Here is a 6,933-nt window from a genome sequence, read left to right as displayed (position 1 = left end):
TCAATTTCAAACTAAAATGCATGCATTACATCTTCGGATAAATTATGTATAGGGTTGATATTTGATTTATTAATTAATGAATCTAGATTAAGATAACACAAAAATTTATCATAATATATTTTTTTTAAATTCAGTTTAGTTTAAATATAACATCAAGATTTAAACCTCTAGTTTTATTTAAGAAATTGATTAGGAATATAATATTAATTAGGCTTAAGTATAAAATAAGTGTTTAAACTATACCCTATTTTTCAAATAGGTATCTAAATTTTTTTTGAATCATCCAGGTGCATAACGTTACTAATGTTATCATTTTAGGTGCCCAGAACGTAACGACCATTAAATGTTTTTATTAAGTGACACGTGTTACACTCAGGTAATTTTGTTTTTTTTAAATATTTTTTTCGATGAATGTTGATTTCCATTATCAAAAGAAAGTAGAGCACTGCTACAACTAAAACAAACCAACCAAACTACAACACAATTACTAGGTCAGGAAGTAGAGTAGGGATCCCCAAAAGCAGAGGGGTCCCCACCCAAACAGACCAAGCAACGACCAACATAAAACAAAACCACCTAGCAAACCAGTAGCTAATCCTCATTCTAGACAGAGCCTTGAACTCATACTCCCCACCATCGGAGTCCCTGCAAGCCTCAAACAAACATCCTCATAGATCTCTCCCATCAGATCCTCAATTCACTACGCCCTACCTCCAAATGCTACATAATTTCTCTCTCTCCAAACACGATATATATAGGCACCCCATGGAAACCTAAAGAGAATCGAGAAAGGAGCCCTATCTATGCACCTAGACAAAGCCCAAGCTAACTCATGGCACCATCTCCAAAGAAGCCTATTCAAAAACCAAAACTGTAAGACCCTCCCCCATATCCTTATGGTATAGTCACAAGAGAAAAAACATGGTCCCTAACACCCATTCCATTCGAACAGAAATACAGACAACACTCACCTCAATACCCCATCTCAATAACTGATCCTTCATTGGCAGTCTGTCTTGTACTACAAACCACACTAACAATGCGAATCGAGGGACACGCAAAGGAAACAAAACCAATCTCGTCCACTGGACCCTTTCATGTCTCATACGAGTTAGTTTTCAAACTTCTTTAGCCTTCACAGATCCAATCCAACATCTAGACCCTGGATCAACAAACCGAGCAACTACCTCCTTCAACTTCACCAACTTCCTCCAGAACCAATTTTAGCCCGAATAAGGAACAATTTCCATAAACGATCTACCCTTCAAGACCTACGTATCTGCCCACCTTACCTATAAAGTATCAACCTTAACAATCAAAAATCTAATGTGATGAATAATTCTAGCCCTATTCCAGTATGACATATCTATCAGCCCACCTTCCAACTTCAGCCTATAGATTCTATCCCAGTTTACCAAGGCACCACTAGCAGCCTTATTTGACCCTTTTCTAAAAAAACCTAGAACAAATTTGAGCCAATTTCTAATGACCTCCTTAGGAAACATAAAATTCCTACCTCAATAAGCTTGTATGTTATAGAGCATACTCTAGATCAATTGAAGCCACCCAGTATATGAAAACAGCTTAGAAGCCCAACTATTAACCCTATCAACCACTCTCCCAAGAAGAGGAGCAAAACCATTAACAATAAGTGTTCTTTTCACCAAGGGAACTCCTAAATAACAAACCAACAATTGGCTAAGCCTTAACCTAGTAATCTTTCAGACTTCATACATCTTACTCTCACAAACTCCAGTGTAACATCCTCCATACCGGGTTAGTGATCAAATTGTGAAATTATAAAATTCAGTAACCAAAGTAGATAAATTGAATAGTTAAAAGATTTAATGGGAATGTTTTGTGTAGGATCAATTAACAAAGAAGGAGGAACTAAAGGGGTAAAGGAGTCTTTTAATAGGGGAAATAATTAAATATTAGATGAGGATATTTAAATCCACGTGGAAGGCAAATGAAGAGAACAAAAGTTTCCAGATTTTTCTTGTTCTTCACTTCTTCTTCTCCATCGAGAGACCACGCTAAAGGTGAGTTTTCTTGTTGATTAAATTCTTGATGAATTTAAGGTTTCTTATTGATCCTTAGTTGATAACTAAGCTTAAGGAAAGCTTAGATTATCTTAAAACCATAAGATGAGGAGATTATGAAGAATCAAAGAAAGGAAGTAGAAAAGTGAAATCTTGGATTAGAGTTCCTAATAAGAATTAGAAGTGGAATTTGACTTGTCATAAAGCTAACTAAGAAGTATGAGGTGTTAGAATTCAAATTAGAACATGTTGGAATTTGGGTTAGATTCTTAAATTCTACATGGAGAATTGGATTTTTAAGTTTCAAAAGTATGGAATGGATAATAATTAGTTTAAGTAAGAGTATGCAAGTTAAGGATATATAAAGAGGGGAAATATAAAGTGTTAAGTAGACTAAGAAGAGATTTTCGTGCTAAAATGACAATTCTGGGCAATGTGCATCGATGCACATTCATTGTGCACCGATGCATCGATGATAAATCCCAGAAATTGTTTAAGGTGCATCGATGCACATGCAGTGCATCGATGCATTAATTTAAAAAGAAAACATCGAATAGGATTTATGCATCGATTCATAAGGAGTGCATCGATGCATCCTCATTAAATACAAACATCGAATAGGATTTATGCATCGATGCATGGTGTAGTGCATCGATGCATACCTCCATTAAAAGATGAAAATGACTTTTCTTTTAGCCTAAGAATGATAGTTTAGAATATATTAATTAGTATACTGATAAGTATCAATGAATTACTATGTAGATATCGAGCCTAAACGAGTTCCGGAACCATCAACAAGTAGGATCAATCGAGGGAAAGACAAAGAAATCTAGGTGAGTGCATATGCATAGCATGAATATGTATTTTTTTCAGTTCTAGACTTGTGATAAGTCTAGATTCAATATTTTGATACATGATAGTATTTCATATTATGATATATGACATGAATCCATACCATATGCATTATGGGACATGAATATGCAAGAAAACATTATATGAGTTATGTGATAAAGGTATGAAAATAATATGTCTACGTGATACAAATAAGATAAATTGTGAAAGCCCATGTTATGTAAATGAGAACTATAGGTATAGTTGACATGCCAAGGGTAGAGGGTCTATGTGGTCCTTCGGGACATATATGTATTCTTTGGAACATGTGTGAGGTCTGGTGAGACACATACTTGATCCTTGACATATGTATATGATTATTAAGGAATGATATGTGGTCATTCGGGACATATATGTATTCTTTGGAACATGTGTGAGGTCTGGTGAGACACATACTCGATCCTTGGCATATGTATATGATTCTTAAGGAATGATATGTGGTCCTTCAGGACATATATGTATTCTTTGGAACATGTGTGAGGTCTGGTGAGACACATACTTGATCCTTGGCATATGTATATGATTCTTAAGGTGAAATTCTACGTGGCACTTAGGTGCAATTATATGAGCTGTGGTGACAGCATAGTGCACAACCTCACAATACTCACATACCTTAGGTTCTCTGTATGGTACCATGGGCTAATGAACTTACTAAGGCAAACTTATGAATGTGAATTTGATAAGTATATGTGTAAGAAACATGGTTCTGGTTATTGCATTGTTTACATACATCTTATCATTACAACCCATCTTATTTTGGCAATTACTTTATATTTATCGATATTATTATTATATTGCCTCACTAAGTCGATGACTTAGCGTGTGAGTGTTTCACACGTAGGATCCGATAAAGTAGACGATCGAGGTTAAGCAGTTGGACAACATTACTCCTATAACTATCAGATCAGAAACAACTTAATCAGTAGGTCATTTTGTATGTATATTATTGTATTTTTCGTAATATAAGTTCAAATATTTTGCTATTATTTGTGATGAGTTGTGTTTTAAAAGTCAATGTAATATCTTTGACTCGTATCTGGGTTGGATACGGGTTGGGGTTGTTACATTTAATGGAATCAGAGCTATGGTTTAGCCGATTCTAGGCATAAACCAGAATCTATAGAGTCTTTAAATGGAATACATGCAACAAATAGTGAGAACTTCTGATCTGGTATAGTATGAGTATGTTGTTTTGCTAATAGAACAATGTGTTTATTCTTATTAGATGTCCGGACATAATAGCTCCCGAAGTGAAGCGGGAGAAGATAGGCCTACTGAAAGTAGTAATTTCAAATGCCCTGGCCAGGCAAGGTGAAGAACATGCATCTCAAGGAGTGCATGTGCAAGATCAAGATATGTTCTTCAGAACGTTAGATGCTATTCTAATGCGTCTTCAACCTCCTGCTCCACCAACTCAAAGGATGAATGTAGCAAAAGAGTTGAGAGGTTTAGGAGATCCTGAATTTAAGGGAGAAACCGAAGAAGGTCCGGTTACGGCAAATCTTTGGTTAAATGATTTAAAAATCATGTTGGATGGTCTCCACTGTTCTGAAGTGGAGAAGTTAGATGGAGTTATCTTGTTGTTGAGGGGTCAGGCGAGAATATGGTGGACGAACGTCACCATGAGGATGCCCAGTGACCAATTGACTTGGTCTTTATTCTTAGATGAATTTAAAAACAAATACATTGGAGATCAATTTATTCGACAGATGAAGCAGGAGTTTTTGAATTTGAAACATATGAACCACTCTGTATATGAGTATGAATGTGAGTTCAACAAGTTGAGTAGGTTTGCATCCGAGCTTGTGCCTACTGAAAAAGAGGCTTGTGAATGGTTTGTGGAGGGTTTACGCCCTAGATTGAAAGAGATGCTGATAGTATTGAATTTGTTCTCGTTCTAAGAGGTGATCAATCGTGCCAAGGCTCTTGAAAGAGCTCAGAATGAGAGATTTAGGGATTTTAGAGTTCAGACATCAAAGAGAACGTGTGCTTCTTCTAGCTCAGCACCATCAAAAAGGGGAAGAGACTCAGGATTTCGATCACAAGCTAGATCAGAATCAGTTGCATCGTCTGCTAGGGGAGAAAGTCAGGCAAGACCTAGACAGACGCAGTCAGTGGGATCTGGTGTTGGGAGATCTACTCTGAGTCAAGCGAGACAGTGTCAGTACTATGGGAAAAACCATTATGGGCTTGTCGGATGACTGCTGGGACTTGTTTTCGATGCAGAGATGCCGAACATTTTATCCGGGATTGTCCATTGATGGTTGGTGAGCCTGCACCATCTGAAAGAGTTGGTTCTTCCTCACAAAGAGGACGAGGAAGAGGCAGAGGAAGGAACCCGTCTGAATTCTCTGCTCAACCTGAAGTTCGGTCAACCGCACGGGTGTACCATCTAAAGACAAGTGAAGACCGTGGTGACCCTGATATTATAGCAGGTACTTTTCAGCTGTACGATAAATTAGTATTGGTACTGATTGATCCGGGTTCTAATTATTCTTATATTACAAGTAAGTTAGTAAAGGAATTGAGGATTCCCTTAGAAGCTACGAGTAATGAGATTATAGTAACAACTCCTTTAGGCCATAGTGCTCGGGTGAATAAAGTCTGTAAGGGGTGTCCCATAAAGGTTCAGGGAATTAAATTCTCTGCTAATCTGATAGAATTATCCTTTGACGAGTTTGAAGTGATTCTGGGAATGGATTGGTTGTTCCGTTACTATGGAGATGTTAATTGCAGATTAAAAAGGTAACCCTGAAAAGTCCAGGAGGAACAGAGATAAGTGTGAGCAGTGAAAAGTTTAATCCCTTAGCAAATGTAATGTCAGTTAAGAAGCTATTGCTACAAGGATGTCAAGGATTTCATGCAAATGTGATAGATTTAAGAGCGATGGAGAAAGGGCTAGAGGAGATTCCAATAGTTCAAGAATTCCCTGAAGTTTTCCCGGCTGAGTTGCCAGGATTACCTCCAGATAGAGAGGTAGAATTTCAAATTGAAGTAATGCCAGGAACCGTTCCAATTGCAATGGCACCTTATCGGATGGCTCCGAAAGAATTGCAAGAGTTAAAGAATCAATTGCAAGAGTTGTTAGGAAAGGGATTTATTCGACCAAGTGTATCACCTTGGGGAGCTCCGGTGTTATTTGTTAAGAAGAATGATGGATCAATGCATCTCTGTATTGATTATCGACAGCTTAATAAGGTGACCATCAAGAACAAGTATCCCCTTCCGCGCATTGATGACTTGTTTGATCAACTAAAAGGAGCTTCGGTATTTTTGAAGATCGATCTACGTTCGGGTTATCATCAATTGAAGATTCAGGAGAAAGATATTCCTAAGACGGCTTTCAGAACGAGATATGGTCATTATGAATTCATCGTAATGCCATTCGGAGTAACGAATGCACCAGCTGCTTTCATGGATCTCATGAACAGGATTTTTCAGCCCTATTTGGACCAGTTTGTTGTTGTCTTTATTGATGACATACTGGTTTACTCGAATTCCATTGAAGAGCACATCGCACATCTGAGGCTAGTTTTGCAAATTCTCAGGGATAAAAATCTCTATGCGAAATTGTCCAAATGTGAATTCTGGCTAAACGAAGTAATTTTCTTGGGGCATGTGATCTCGTCAGTTGGGATTAGAGTGGACCCTTAGAAGGTTAAAGCTATAATGGACTGGTAAGTTCCAAAGAATGTATCTGAAGTTCGAAGTTTCATTGGACTTGCCGGTTATTATCGAAGATTCGTTAACAATTTTTCGATAATAGTGTTGCCTTTAACAAAGATGATGAGAAAGAATGTACCGTTTGTTTGGACTTCTGAATGTCAAGAAAGTTTTGAAGCTTTAAAGAGAATTCTGACAGAAACTCCGATATTGGTTCAACCGGAATCTGGAAAGAATTTTGTAGTATACAATGACGCATCCCATAACGGGTTGGGATGTGTATTAATGCAAGAAGGGAAGGTGGTAGCGTATGCATCGAGGCAGTTGAAACCACATG

This window comes from Hibiscus syriacus, unplaced genomic scaffold (genome assembly GCF_006381635.1).
Source record: "Hibiscus syriacus cultivar Baekdansim isolate YM2019G1 unplaced genomic scaffold, ASM638163v2 tig00004258_pilon, whole genome shotgun sequence".
NCBI classification, from domain to species: Eukaryota; Viridiplantae; Streptophyta; class Magnoliopsida; order Malvales; family Malvaceae; genus Hibiscus; species Hibiscus syriacus.
The sequence above is the reverse complement of the archived record's forward strand: the minus strand, read 5'-3'. Positions refer to the sequence as shown.